At 37.4% G+C, this 16,569-nt stretch overlaps 1 protein-coding gene across 2 annotated transcripts in view; it reads left to right on the top strand.

Moving 5' to 3' along the window:
- The first annotated feature begins 14,901 nt into the window (after positions 1 to 14,901).
- Positions 14,902 to 16,569, top strand: part of Cortactin (cortactin) — a 197,286-nt gene continuing 195,618 nt past the window's right edge. Inside the window, exon 1 of one of the 2 annotated variants that reach the window (XM_067759803.1) lies at positions 14,902 to 15,153. The gene's annotated coding sequence lies outside the window, so the exon portion shown is untranslated. The remainder of the gene's footprint in view (positions 15,154 to 16,569) is intronic. The other variant, XM_067759802.1, reaches the window with a different exon arrangement.

Genomic DNA, 16,569 nt, shown 5'->3' with positions numbered 1-16,569 from the left:
GCAAACTTTAACAACAAATAACTTTTAAATTATAAGTTTACGCACTTTAAAATATAAATATTTGTGATCGGGACAGCTCCCTCTTTCATTTGATACCAAGTTTTACCACGAACGCGGGGGCTGCTACTCTAAAATTTTCCCAAAAAAGTACATAAGAAATAATTTGGAGCCTTGAAAATGAAAAAATGCATAAAAATCGACAAAATCGTTGAAATTTTGCAGGCTCAAAAATTATTTTTTTCGGTATGCGTAGTGGAACTTTTTCTCTTGAGCCCAAATCCTATCGAAAAATCGATGGCGCAATATCGGTTAATAAATCGACCCAGTCTAATAACTACATCATAGGGGCCGTTCCATTGGTTTATCGAGCTCTGGCTCTGGCTCAAATCACATTGGAACGATCTGGATCAACTTTATGAGAGCTGGCAGCACTAATAAAAAACATCTGTTTTGTTGAAAATAAGTAGAAACGTACACAAAATTTTAAAATACTGATAGAATTATTAACGTAATTATGCACGTAAGCAAACTATTTATTTTCCTTACATCATCTTCAAGTTGTTTACTCTGTCATTGTTTTTGCTTTTAAATATGGCGAAATCTTGTATGTATACTCAAATGTACACATAAGTTACGTTCCATTGAGACTTGAGCGAGATACTGATAGAAATTTAACATGCAAATGCAACAACAACGTTGTGATCCTCATATTTATCTGGTTCAATTTCTGATCCGTATATCAGTTCTGTTCGTTTCGTTTTCTGTAGTAGATTTTTTTGACAGCTAACCACTTTTGAGTTGGTAGCACTCATGGCTCAACTATATGGTTGGCTCATCTCTACAGCAACAACACACCTTTGTTCACATTGCCAAAATCAGCATGTAGGTGTTAGACGAATGGAATGGAGTAAAAAACATAAAACTTAGCAGCATTTGTATGTAGTAAGAAAATGTTGTAAATTCGTTGGTTTCATTTTAAGTTTGCCATCTCCTTCTGACAATCCCTACTCCAGTGAAATGAAAAAAATAAAATCAGCTGGTGAGATGAGCGAACCATATAGTTGAGCCATTGTAGCCTGAACTAAATATGTGTACATTTGTGTATACATACAAAATTTCGCCATATTTAAAAGCAATAACAATGACAGAGTAAACAACTTGAAGATGATGTAAGGAAAATAAATAGTTTGCTTACGTGCAAAACTATTTAAATGTTAATAATTCTATCAGTATCTTAAAATTTTGTGTACATTTCTACTTATTTTCAACAAAACAGATGTTTTTTATTAGTGCTGCCAGCTCTCATAAAGTTGATCCAGATCGTTCCAATGAGATTTGAGCCAGAGCCAGAGCTCGATAAACCAATGGAACGGCCCTATATTTAGTTCAGGCTACAATGGCTCAACTATATGGTTCGCTCATCTCACCAGCTGATTTTATTTTTTTCATTTCACTGGAGTAGGGATTGTCAGAAGGAGATGGCAAACTTAAAATGAAGCCAACGAATTTACATCATTTTCTTACTACATACAAATGCTGCTAAGTTTTATGTTTTCACTCCATTCCATTCGTCTAACACCTACATGCTGATTTTGGCAATGTGAACAAAGGTGTGTTGTTGCTGTAGAGATGAGCCAACCATATAGTTGAGCCATGAGTGCTACCAACTCAAAAGTGGTTAGCTGTCAAAAAATCTACTACAGAAAACGAAACGAACAGAACTGCTATATGGATCAGAAATTGAACCAGATAAATATGAGGATCACAAGGTTGTAGTTGCATTTGCATGTTAAATTTCTATCCGTATCTCGCTCAAGTCTCAATGGAACGTAACTATAGCCAACCAATTGGTTTTTCGCAATATCCATAGCCTAAAAATATTTGAGTTGGAGAATTTATTAACTTTTTGTGGTAAAAGTCTAGTTGAGGGGTCGACTGCTAATACGCTACCAAAAATATCGAGAACAATAATCCGAAGGCGGTAAAACTTTGTATCAAATGAAAGAGGGAGCTGTCCCGATCACAAATATATATATTTTAAAGTGCGAAAACTTATAATTTAAAAGTTATTTGGGTAATAGTCTAGTTGAGGGGTCGACTGCTAATACGCTACCATAAATATCGAGAGAGGTGTCAAAAGACGCGTCTAGTTGAGGGGTCGACTGCTAATACGCTACAAAAAATATCGAGAGAGGTGTCAAAAAACGCGCATTAATCTCGAAAACAATCCGATGGGGTAATTGTGCAGTTTAGGGGCCCACCCTAAAACTGGGCCTTTTTTTGATACACAATTTTTTTGTGGGTATCAACACAACAACAACCACATGAAAATCGCCAACTTCAACTGCAAATATCTCCGGACAGAGATAAAATTTTTCTTTTCCAATTTTTGTTGTTATATCGGCCTACAGATTTGTAATATCGCGAGATAATATCGAGCTCAAGGCCTAACAATAATTATTTTATCATTATTATTGTTATAATATATTTTTTCTTAATTGAAAAAATTTTAAATTAGAATAGAAGAAAGAAAAAATTTAGACAACTGCCAAAGCTCGTTGTATAGATCCATTTCGGGAACTGCTAAATTCCTTCATCGGCAACGTTTAGGCGCCGCTGCTATAACCATTCAGCCATCACAGGTGTTTTTTGTTTGTCTTCATTATTCCTACTTCAATTCTGGTTCTTGCCAATTGATATTCACAGCACTGCGACATCTGTTACAGAATAGTTGTGAAAATTGGACTTTGTTTATGGCGATGATGCCATAGTGTCATATTTTATTGACACTTTTTCCCCGTGCTCTGGGATGTATTAACAATTTTTGTTGTTATATCGGCCTACTGATTTGTAATATCGCGAGTTAATATCGAGCTCAAGGCCTAACAATAATTATTTTATCATTATTATTGGTATAATATATTTTTTCTTAATTGAAAAAAATTTAAATTAGAATAGAAGAAAGAAAAAAATTGTAGACAACTGCCAAAGCTCGTTGTATAGATCCATTTCGGGAGCTGCTAAATTCCTTCATCGGCAAAGTTTAGGCGCCGCTGCTATAACAATTCAGCCATCACAGCGGTTTTTTGTTTGTCTTCATTATTCCTACTTCAATTCTGGTTCTTGCCAATTGATATTCACAGCACTGCGACATCTGTTACAGAATAGTTGTGAAAATTGGACTTTGTTTATGGCGATGATGCCATAGTGTCATATTTTATTGACACTTTTTCCCCGTGCTCTGGGATGTATTAACAATTTTTGTCGTTATATCGGCCTACTGAGGTCGATATTAACTCGCGATTTTTCTTTTCCGCTTTCGGATTATTGTTCTCGAGATTAATACGCGTCTTTTGATACCTCACTCGAAGATCTTGGCCCAACTTTAGGGTGGGGCCCCTAAACTGCACTACTACCTCCGATGGCGGAAAAGAAAAATTTTATCTCTGTCCGGAGATATTTGCAGTTGAAGTTGGCGATTTTCATGTGGTTGTTGTTGTGTTTGTACCCACAAAAAAAATTTGTGCATCACCGTGGCGGTGCCCACGGTTATACCATACACCCGGACTTGGCATGGCGTAGCCCAGGGTTATTTTTTATAAGCGCGGCCAAATGCCGCCAACGCAGAAACGTGCTCTGCGCAAAAGTACTATGGATCCCACCCCCGGTTTCGGAGGTACCCACGGGTCTTTTTCCGGTTTTTCGTTAATATCTTTTGAACGAGTTAAAAATTTTATTCTCCGCCTTCGGATTATTAATACTAATATCAAGACTCGTCGTTTGACACCTCTCTCGATATTTTTGGTAGCGTATTAGCAGTCGACCCCTCAACTAGATTATTACCCGTATTAATCTCGAGAACAATAATCCAATAGCGGAAAAGAAAAATTGTATCTATGTCTGTTATGTATGTATGTTAGGGTGGGGCCCCTAAACTGCACTACTACCTCCGATGGCGGAAAAGAAAAATTTTATCTCTGTCCGAAGATATTTGCGGTTGAAGTTGGCGATTTTCATGTGGCTGTTGTTGTGGTCTACCCACAAAAAAAATTGTGCATTACCGTGGCGGTAGCCACGGTTATACCACACATCCGGACTTGGCATGGCGTAGCCCAGGGTTATTTTTTATAAGCGCGGCCGAAGACCGCCAACTCAGAAAGGTGTTCTGCGCAAAAATACTATGGATCCCACCCCCGGTTTCGGAGGTACCCGCGGGTCTTTTTTCGGTTTTTCGTTAATATCTTTTGAACGAGTTAATATTTTTATTTTCCGCCTTCGGATTATTAATACTGATGTCAAGGCACGTTGTTTGACACTCTCTCGATATTTTTGGTAGCGTATTGGCAGTGGACCCCTCAGCTAGACTATTACCGTTATTTGTTGTTAAAGTTTGCAAATTTAGCAGATTTCTATATAAATTACAATTTACATATCTTTCAAAACCTTAATCCACATACATATCTATATAAATTGGCAACGATAAACTTAAATTGCATTTTTGTATATTTCACATTTCATTTTTGCATTGTTTTTACTTATTATAAATGTTTTTATTAAATCAATCGCGCTTTTGTAGCAACATGCACATTTATATATATATATTTTATTGATGACATTACAAAGCTGTGCTGCCACATAAACAAAAAAAAAAACAAATATAAATATTACCTTACCACCTTTCAGTTAATAAAGAAAAAGTAAAACATATTTTTACTACTCATTTTGAAAAGTTGAAACACCTTTCCGAGTAGGCGGCCTTCGGCCGCGCGGTAGCCACGGTTATACCACACACCCGGACTTGGCATGGCGTAGCCCAGGGTTATTTTTTATAAGCGCGGCCAAAGGCCGCCAACGCAGAAACGTGTTGTGCGCAAAAATACTATGGATTCCACCCCCTGGTTCGGAGGTACCCGCGGGTCTTTTTCGGTTTTTCGTTAATATCTTTTGAACGAGTTAAAATTTTTATTTTCCGCCTTCGGATTATTAATACTGATGCCAGGGCGTATTAGCAGGCGACCCCTCAACTAGACTATTACCCTTTTTGTAGATTTTATTTATTATTTTGGATACGTTTTCACTAAGAAACTAATTTTTTGTGGTATATGTTTGTAATTTTTTCCTTTTCTTCATTTTTATGAAATTTTCAATGTTTTTAGGTTAAGGCACCTATAACTGATGCCAATTTGATATGGATACGTCAAAATATGTTTATGACAATGGCGTTATGACTATGTCAACTTTAACTCAGACTTGATCCCTGTTCTATTAATAGTTGCATAGGGATGTGTCAGAATTGGGAGTACTCGTCAGACTATTTGGTATAAAGCTCAAATCACCTACCTTGTGGGTGTAAACCACAAATCACACACAGATTTGTTTGTGTGATTTGTGGGTATAAAGCTGCCGGGCAACGCACAAAATTTGCTTGATGGTTAACATAGCAACGTGTAGTTATGTGCGTTTCGGGTGATTGTCGCTTGCCCGGCCACCACACAAGCAGAAAGCATCGAGCGCCGTTTGTATTGAAAATTCGTAACATGCGGACGTAAACATGTCATCGGATGACGATTTTTTATTGCTTGTAAATGCAGTTGTTTTGGCGGAAAAAAAGAAAGAAAATAAAAAATTGTGTATGAAAAAATATCATATTGCTTATTTTTTTCATCACGGTTGGAATATGCTTCACACTTTATATTCCACAATGCTGGTAAGCATTCGTAGGTTTCATTAAACCTACGAATAAAATCTTTTTCTTCCGCGATCTTGCTCATTGCACGTTCTCACAAAACTAACACATTAATGCTTGTCAACGACGTCGCCCACGATCAAATAGACCAGCTGTCAAGCGAAAAAATCTAAAAATTTTGATTTTCATCAAAGCGAAGCCGACAACAAATACGTGTGAGTACGATATCGCCCGATACGCACACACCTACACGTTGCTAAGTAACCATCAAGAAAATTTTGTGCGTTGCCCGGCAGCTTAAAGTATAGGTCATTGTGAGTCAAATCAAATGGTATACCCTGCAAAAATTTTTGGATTACGTGTTCCATTTTCTTCATGTTGGAGTACTCTAACAATACTCCTTTGCAATGCATTTGCCATGGCGGAACGATACAAGGTGGCAGCATGGGACAGCTGATTATAAACTTTTTTATTTGATTTGATACATCAATTTCCGGCTCAATACGATTTTGACATTTGTCCATCGAATTTACAAAAACAAAATACTTGGAATTTTTATTTATGTTTGTAGATATGTCGAGCTCAAGGCCTAACAATAATTATTTTATCATTATTATTGTTATGATGTCCTTCTGCGTAGTACACCTTTCTGCGTAGTACACCTTTCTGCGTGGCGGTAGCCACGGTTATACCACACACCCGGACTTGGCATGGCGTAGCCCAGGTTTACTTTTTATAAGCTAGGCCGAAGGCCGCCTACGCGGAAAAGTGTTTCAACTTTTCAAAATGAGTAGTAAAAATATATATTTTTATTTTTCTTTATTAACTGAAAGGTGAAAAGGTACCATTTATATTTGTTTTTTTTTTTTGTTTATGTGGCAGCACAGCTTTGTAATGTCATCAATAAAATATATATATATATAAATGTGCATGTTGCTACAAAAGCGCTATTGATTTAATAAAAACATTTATAATAAGTAAAAACAATGCAAAAATGAAATGTGAAATATACAAAAATGCAATTTATGTTTATCGTTGCCAATTTATATAGATATGTATGTGGATTAAGGTTTTGAAAGATGTGTAAATTGTAATTTAAAGTGCTATAGAAATTTGCTAAATTTGCAAACTTTAACAACAAATAACTTTTAAATTATAAGTTTACGCACTTTAAAATATAAATATTTGTGATCGGGACAGCTCCCTCTTTCATTTGATACCAAGTTTTACCACGAACGCGGGGGCTGCTATTCTAAAATTTTCCCAAAAAAGTACATAAGAAATAATTTGGAGCCTTGAAAATGAAAAAATGCATAAAAATCGACAAAATCGTTGAAATTTTGCAGGCTCAAAAATTATTTTTTTCGGTATGCGTAGTGGAACTTTTTCTCTTGAGCCCAAATCCTATCGAAAAATCGATGGCGCAATATCGGTTAATAAATCGACCCAGTCTAATAACTACATCATAGGGGCCGTTCCATTGGTTTATCGAGCTCTGGCTCTGGCTCAAATCACATTGGAACGATCTGGATCAACTTTATGAGAGCTGGCAGCACTAATAAAAAACATCTGTTTTGTTGAAAATAAGTAGAAACGTACACAAAATTTTAAAATACTGATAGAATTATTAACGTAATTATGCACGTAAGCAAACTATTTATTTTCCTTACATCATCTTCAAGTTGTTTACTCTGTCATTGTTTTTGCTTTTAAATATGGCGAAATCTTGTATGTATACTCAAATGTACACATAAGTTACGTTCCATTGAGACTTGAGCGAGATACTGATAGAAATTTAACATGCAAATGCAACAACAACGTTGTGATCCTCATATTTATCTGGTTCAATTTCTGATCCGTATATCAGTTCTGTTCGTTTCGTTTTCTGTAGTAGATTTTTTTGACAGCTAACCACTTTTGAGTTGGTAGCACTCATGGCTCAACTATATGGTTGGCTCATCTCTACAGCAACAACACACCTTTGTTCACATTGCCAAAATCAGCATGTAGGTGTTAGACGAATGGAATGGAGTGAAAACATAAAACTTAGCAGCATTTTGGCAATGTGAACAAAGGTGTGTTGTTGCTGTAGAGATGAGCCAACTATATAGTTGAGCCATGAGTGCTACCAACTCAAAAGTGGTTAGCTGTCAAAAAATCTACTACAGAAAACGAAACGAACAGAACTGCTATATGGATCAGAAATTGAACCAGATAAATATGAGGATCACAAGGTTGTAGTTGCATTTGCATGTTAAATTTCTATCCGTATCTCGCTCAAGTCTCAATGGAACGTAACTATAGCCAACCAATTGGTTTTTCGCAATATCCATAGCCTAAAAATATTTGAGTTGGAGAATTTATTAACTTTTTGTGGTAAAAGTCTAGTTGAGGGGTCGACTGCTAATGCGCTACCAAAAATATCGAGAACAATAATCCGAAGGCGGTAAAACTTTGTATCAAATGAAAGAGGGAGCTGTCCCGATCACAAATATATATATTTGAAAGTGCGCAAACTTATAATTTAAAAGTTATTTGGGTAATAGTCTAGTTGAGGGGTCGACTGCTAATACGCTACCATAAATATCGAGAGAGGTGTCAAAAGACGCGTCTAGTTGAGGGGTCGACTGCTAATACGCTACAAAAAATATCGAGAGAGGTGTCAAAAAACGCGCATTAATCTCGAAAACAATCCGATGGGGTAATTGTGCAGTTTAGGGGCCCACCCTAAAACTGGGCCTTTTTTTGATACACAATTTTTTTGTGGGTATCAACACAACAACAACCACATGAAAATCGCCAACTTCAACTGCAAATACCTCCGGACAGAGATAAAATTTTTCTTTTCCAATTTTTGTTGTTATATCGGCCTACAGATTTGTAATATCGCGAGATAATATCGAGCTCAAGGCCTAACAATAATTATTTTATCATTATTATTGTTATAATATATTTTTTAATTGAAAAAATTTTAAATTAGAATAGAAGAAAGAAAAAATTTAGACAACTGCCAAAGCTCGTTGTATAGATCCATTTCGGGAACTGCTAAATTCCTTCATCGGCAACGTTTAGGCGCCGCTGCTATAACCATTCAGCCATCACAGCGGTTTTTTGTTTGTCTTCATTATTCCTACTTCAATTCTGGTTCTTGCCAATTGATATTCACAGCACTGCGACATCTGTTACAGAATAGTTGTGAAAATTGGACTTTGTTTATGGCGATGATGCCATAGTGTCATATTTTATTGACACTTTTTCCCCGTGCTCTGGGATGTATTAACAATTTTTGTTGTTATATCGGCCTACTGATTTGTAATATCGCGAGTTAATATCGAGCTCAAGGCCTAACAATAATTATTTTATCATTATTATTGGTATAATATATTTTTTCTTAATTGAAAAAAATTTAAATTAGAATAGAAGAAAGAAAAAAATTGTAGACAACTGCCAAAGCTCGTTGTATAGATCCATTTCGGGAGCTGCTAAATTCCTTCATCGGCAACGTTTAGGCGCCGCTGCTATAACAATTCAGCCATCACAGCGGTTTTTTGTTTGTCTTCATTATTCCTACTTCAATTCTGGTTCTTGCCAATTGATATTCACTGCGACATCTGTTACAGAATAGTTGTGAAAATTGGACTTTGTTTATGGCGATGATGCCATAGTGTCATATTTTATTGACACTTTTTCCCCGTGCTCTGGGATGTATTAACAATTTTTGTTGTTATATCGGCCTACAGATTTGTAATATCGCGAGTTAATATCGAGCTCAAGGCCTAACAATAATTATTTTATCATTATATTACAAATCAGTAGGCCGATATAACAACAAAAATTGTTAATACATTCCAGAGCACGGGGAAAAAGTGTCAATAAAATATGACACTATGGCATCATCGCCATAAACAAAGTCCAATTTTCACAACTATTCTGTAACAGATGTCGCAGTGCTGTGAATATCAATTGGCAAGAACCAGAATTGAAGTAGGAATAATGAAGACAAACAAAAAACCGCTGTGATGGCTGAATGGTTATAGCAGCGGCGGCTAAACGTTGCCGATGAAGGAATTTAGCAGCTCCCGAAATGGATCTATACAACGAGCTTTGGCAGTTGTCTACAATTTTTTTCTTTCTTCTATTCTAATTTAAATTTTTTTCAATTAAGAAAAAATATATTATACCAATAATAATGATAAAATAATTATTGTTAGGCCTTGAGCTCGATATTAACTCGCGATATTACAAATCAGTAGGCCGATATAACAACAAAAATTATTAATACATCCCAGAGCACGGGGAAAAAGTGTCAATAAAATATGACACTATGGCATCATCGCCATAAACAAAGTCCAATTTTCACAACTATTCTGTAACAGATGTCGCAGTGCTGTGAATATCAATTGGCAAGAACCAGAATTGAAGTAGGAATAATGAAGACAAACAAAAAACCGCTGTGATGGCTGAATGGTTATAGCAGCGGCGCCTAAACGTTGCCGATGAAGGAATTTAGCAGTTCCCGAAATGGATCTATACAACGAGCTTTGGCAGTTGTCTAAATTTTTTCTTTCTTCTATTCTAATTTAAAATTTTTTCAATTAAGAAAAAATATATTATAACAATAATAATGATAAAATAATTATTGTTAGGCCTTGAGCTCGATATTAACTCGCGATTTTTCTTTTCCGCTTTCGGATTATTGTTCTCGAGATTAATACGCGTCTTTTGATACCTCACTCGAAGATCTTGGCCCAACTTTAGGGTGGGGCCCCTAAACTGCACTACTACCTCCGATGGCGGAAAAGAAAAATTTTATCTCTGTCCGGAGATATTTGCAGTTGAAGTTGGCGATTTTCATGTGGTTGTTGTTGTGTTTGTACCCACAAAAAAAATTTGTGCATCACCGTGGCGGTGCCCACGGTTATACCATACACCCGGACTTGGCATGGCGTAGCCCAGGGTTATTTTTTATAAGCGCGGCCAAATGCCGCCAACGCAGAAACGTGCTCTGCGCAAAAGTACTATGGATCCCACCCCCGGTTTCGGAGGTACCCACGGGTCTTTTTCCGGTTTTTCGTTAATATCTTTTGAACGAGTTAAAAATTTTATTCTCCGCCTTCGGATTATTAATACTAATGTCAAGACGCGTCGTTTGACACCTCTCTCGATATTTTTGGTAGCGTATTAGCAGTCGACCCCCAACTAGATTATTACCCGTATTAATCTCGAGAACAATAATCCAATAGCGGAAAAGAAAAATTGTATCTATGTCTGTTATGTATGTATGTTAGGGTGGGGCCCCTAAACTGCACTACTACCTCCGATGGCGGAAAAGAAAAATTTTATCTCTGTCCGAAGATATTTGCAGTTGAAGTTGGCGATTTTCATGTGGCTGTTGTTGTGGTCTACCCACAAAAAAAATTGTGCATCACCGTGGCGGTAGCCACGGTTATACCACACATCCGGACTTGGCATGGCGTAGCCCAGGGTTATTTTTTATAAGCGCGGCCGAAGACCGCCAACTCAGAAAGGTGTTCTGCGCAAAAATACTATGGATCCCACCCCCGGTTTCGGAGGTACCCGCGGGTCTTTTTTCGGTTTTTCGTTAATATCTTTTGAACGAGTTAATATTTTTATTTTCCGCCTTCGGATTATTAATACTGATGTCAAGGCACGTTGTTTGACACTCTCTCGATATTTTTGGTAGCGTATTGGCAGTGGACCCCTCAGCTAGACTATTACCGTTATTTGTTGTTAAAGTTTGCAAATTTAGCAGATTTCTATATAAATTACAATTTACATATCTTTCAAAACCTTAATCCACATACATATCTATATAAATTGGCAACGATAAACTTAAATTGCATTTTTGTATATTTCACATTTCATTTTTGCATTGTTTTTACTTATTATAAATGTTTTTATTAAATCAATCGCGCTTTTGTAGCAACATGCACATTTATATATATATATTTTATTGATGACATTACAAAGCTGTGCTGCCACATAAACAAAAAAAAAACAAATATAAATATTACATGACAACAGCAGATGAAGCGGTTTTGGGAGTGTTCGACAGAAAAGTTCTTCGAAAGATTTATGAACCTCTACGCGTTGGCGATGGCGAGTACCGAAGAAGATTTAATGATGAGCTGTACGAGCTATACGCAGACATCAACATAGTCCAGCGAATTAAAACGCAGCGGCTGCGCTGGCTAGGCCATGTTATGCGAATGAAAGATGATGCTCCGGCCAGGAAAGTGTTTCTATCGGAACCCGCCTATGGAAGCAGAGGTAGAGGGCGGCCCCCACTCCGTTGGAAGGACCAGGTGGAAAACGATTTAAACTCCCTTGGTGTGACCAATTGGCGCCGGTTGGCGGAGCGAAGGAGCGACTGGCGCGCCTTGTTGGACGGCCATAACCGTTTAGACGGTTAAGCGCCAATTAAGTAAGTAAGTAAATATTACCTTACCACCTTTCAGTTAATAAAGAAAAAGTAAAACATATTTTTACTACTCATTTTGAAAAGTTGAAACACCTTTCCGCGTAGGCGGCCTTCGGCCGCGCGGTAGCCACGGTTATACCACACACCCGGACTTGGCATGGCGTAGCCCAGGGTTATTTTTTATAAGCGCGGCCAAAGGCCGCCAACGCAGAAACGTGTTGTGCGCAAAAATACTATGGATTCCACCCCCTGGTTCGGAGGTACCCGCGGGTCTTTTTCGGTTTTTCGTTAATATCTTTTGAACGAGTTAAAATTTTTATTTTCCGCCTTCGGATTATTAATACTGATGCCAGGGCGTATTAGCAGTCGACCCCTCAACTAGACTATTACCCTTTTTGTAGATTTTATTTATTATTTTGGATACGTTTTCACTAAGAAACTAATTTTTTGTGGTATATGTTTGTAATTTTTTCCTTTTCTTCATTTTTATGAAATTTTCAATGTTTTTAGGTTAAGGCACCTATAACTGATGCCAATTTGACATGGATACGTCAAAATATGTTTATGACAATGGCGTTATGACTATGTCAACTTTAACTCAGACTTGATCCCTGTTCTATTAATAGTTGCATAGGGATGTGTCAGAATTGGGAGTACTCGTCAGACTATTTGGTATAAAGCTCAAATCACCTACCTTGTGGGTGTAAACCACAAATCACACACAGATTTGTTTGTGTGATTTGTGGGTATAAAGCTGCCGGGCAACGCACAAAATTTGCTTGATGGTTAACATAGCAACGTGTAGTTGTGTGCGTTTCGGGTGATTGTCGCTTGCCCGGCCACCACACAAGCAGAAAGCATCGAGCGCCGTTTGTATTGAAAATTCGTAACATGCGGACGTAAACATGTCATCGGATGACGATTTTTTATTGCTTGTAAATGCAGTTGTTTTGGCGGAAAAAAAGAAAGAAAATAAAAAATTGTGTATGAAAAAATATCATATTGCTTATTTTTTTCATCACGGTTGGAATATGCTTCACACTTTATATTCCAAAATGCTGGTAAGCATTCGTAGGTTTCATTAAACCTACGAATAAAATCTTTTTCTTCCGCGATCTTGCTCATTGCACGTTCTCACAAAACTAACACATTAATGCTTGTCAACGACGTCGCCCACGATCAAATAGACCAGCTGTCAAGCGAAAAAATCTAAAAATTTTGATTTTCATCAAAGCGAAGCCGACAACAAATACGTGTGAGTACGATATCGCCCGATACGCACACACCTACACGTTGCTAAGTAACCATCAAGAAAATTTTGTGCGTTGCCCGGCAGCTTAAAGTATAGGTCATTGTGAGTCAAATCAAATGGTATACCCTGCAAAAATTTTTGGATTACGTGTTCCATTTTCTTCATGTTGGAGTACTCTAACAATACTCCTTTGCAATGCATTTGCCATGGCGGAACGATACAAGGTGGCAGCATGGGACAGCTGATTATAAACTTTTTTATTTGATTTGATACATCAACTTCCGGCTCAATACGATTTTGACATTTGTCCATCGAATTTACAAAAACAAAATACTTGGAATTTTTATTTATGTTTGTAGATATGTCACCATGCTGCCACCTTGTACCGTTCCGCCATGGCATTTGCGGACCACCATCAGCCGATCATTGCTCGTTTTTTAACGACAGTGATCACGACACGATGACGATCGAACAGAGTTGCCAAAAGTAAAATATTGCATGCAAATAACTAATAACAAAATTTTACTTTGGCAACTCTGATAAAATGCAACAGCGCACTGGTTTTATGTATACATACTATAGTATGTATAGATAAATATTAGTTTCTTTATTCACGCAAATGCTAAATAACATAAGAATATTCGTAGTATAAAATATAAAAGTTGTATTGCCCCTCTTCATTTACTTTCATTTTTAATTAAATTCACTCCGATAATTCTTTCCGACACAATTTCTCCTTAGTACTTTGGCATATGATCCTCTGTGGGTGCTACATGGAGTAATACAGTGAAGATACTTTGTAAAGTACTCTCACTTATGTACTCTATGGTGTACTCACAAACAAAGCGAGAGTGGGATAACCTACTCCTCTCCTAGGACATCGCAATGTCAATTGGAGCACATTTTTTGTATGAATACAGATTAGTTTTGAAACACTACTATACTCCCAAAGGATTATTCCTTAAGCGCCAAATACACGACACGAACATCCGCGAACATTCCCGTTATGTCATGTTTCTGCGACCTTTTCTGTCGTGTATGGTGGTGTTTGCCAGTTCGCGCAAATGTTCGCCAAAAATTAAAATATTTTAATTTTTGGTGAACATTTGCGCGAACTGTTCGTGCTTGTATGGCGAAATAGCTCATAATCGTAGTAATTTCTGAACGGAACAGACGTGCGCGGAAAAGTAAAATGGACAATAAAAAATTTCTGAGTGAATTTATTGAAATGTATAAATCTTTGCCATCCTTGTGGCAAGTAAAAAGCAAAGATTATTGTAATAGAATTAAAAAGAATACCCACAGCGAGCAATATTGCTGCAGCACAATTGCTGTCTGAAAGAGAATTAATGTTCGGCCAAAAGTTCGTATGCTGTATGGCCAAAGCTGCGAACAAGATTGCGGAATGTTCGCGGTAATGTTCGTGTTGTGTATTTGGCGCTTTACATTATTTAAGGCGCACTCGCGTTATTTGAAGAGGGGAAAGAATAACTTTAGATAAAACGAACTAAAAGAACAAATAGAACCGAAATCGAAGATATAGTTCACTTGTTCAGTTGAGAGACCCGGTCTATTGAACGAGCAGAACGAAACGACCAACTCTAAAAACTATTCATCAATGTCGTAAATCAAAAGTATCGTTACAGAAAACTATCGAATTTCGTGGCCTAGATAGAAGTTAATTGATAAATGTATTATTGATAAAATAAGCTTTAGCTAAATTGCCTTTGATTTGATAAACGCAACTATTATTCCTAAATAATAGTAATACAGGTGAGGGATAAATTTATGTTAACGTTCCACTGCGGTGTAAAACCGGTTAGCCACCCTATATATGTATAAGCTTAAAATGTGTGAATTTGTGAAAACCCCAAATATGACCCCGGGTTGGGTTCCATTGGTATTATAAAAAATGGTAATTTCATGCGAAAGTATAACACTATACATGTCCAAAAATATCGAGAGGTGTTCAAAAGACGCTTATTGGGTCCAGAGTTGCGAAACCAATAACAAGGAACACAAAATTGTGTCTTATCATTCAATACGACAAGTTGAAAATGCAAAAATATAGTTTTGCTTCCATTTAAAAATGGTACCACAAACTGGGCGTGGGATTCATACACTTCTGCTGTAATAGCGTGCAGAAAAAGAACGCTTTATTTCCATATCCTGGGATATCAATGAGGTGGTTGAGGATATGGGACTATATAGTGAATTTGCAGATGAATATGTTGTAGCGATAAGGATGCTACCCGAAGGTTTTTGGGAGTGATCAATGTTGAAGGTCCTTAGGCGGTTATTGATCCGGTACTTTCTGGTTAAAAACACCTTTATGGTACTAGCCCGACAATCTCGGGAACGATTTAGGGTAATTCTATACGACAGCATGACACTACTAATACGGGTCCAAAAATATCGAGAGAAAAATTTTAGGTAATAGTCTAGTTGAGGGGTCGACTGCTAATAAGCCTCCAAAAATATCGAGAGGTGTCAAACGACGCGTCTTGACATCAGTATTAATAATCCGGGTAATAGTCTAGTTGAGGGGTCGACTGCTAATACGCTACCAAAAATATCGAGAGAGGTGTCAAACGACGCGTATTAATCTCGAGAACAATAATCCTATAGCGGAAAAGAAAAATTTTATCTCTGTCCGGAGATATTTGCATTTGAAGTTGGCGATTTCCATGTGGTTGTTGTTGTGTTTTTACCCCCAAAAAAAATTGTGCATCACCGTGGCGGTAGCCCAGGGTTATTTTTTATAATCGCGGCCGAAAGCCGCCAAAACAGAAAGGTGTTCTGCGCAAAAATACTATGGATCCGACCCCCGATTTCGGAGGTACCCGAGGGTCTTTTTTCGGTTTTTCGTTAATATCTCTTGACCGCGTTAAAATTTTGATTTTCCGCCTTCGGATTATTAATACTGATGTCAAGACGCGTCGTTTGACACCTCTCTCGTAATATTTGGTAGCGTATTAGCAGTCGACCCCTCAACTAGACTATTACCATAATCCGAAGGCGGAAAATAAAAATTTTAACTCGGTCAAAAGATAACGAAAAACCGAAAAAAGACCCACGGGTACCTACGAAACCGTGGGTGGGATCCATAGTATTTTTGCGTTGGCGGCCTTCGGCCGCGATTATAAAAAATAACCCTGGGCTACGCCATGCCAATTCCGGGTGTTTGGT

The sequence above is a fragment of the Eurosta solidaginis genome, chromosome 1 (assembly GCF_040869045.1).
Source record: "Eurosta solidaginis isolate ZX-2024a chromosome 1, ASM4086904v1, whole genome shotgun sequence".
Taxonomy (NCBI): domain Eukaryota; kingdom Metazoa; phylum Arthropoda; class Insecta; order Diptera; family Tephritidae; genus Eurosta; species Eurosta solidaginis.
Note: the sequence above shows the minus strand (reverse complement) of the source record. Positions and strands in the feature narration are given on the sequence as shown.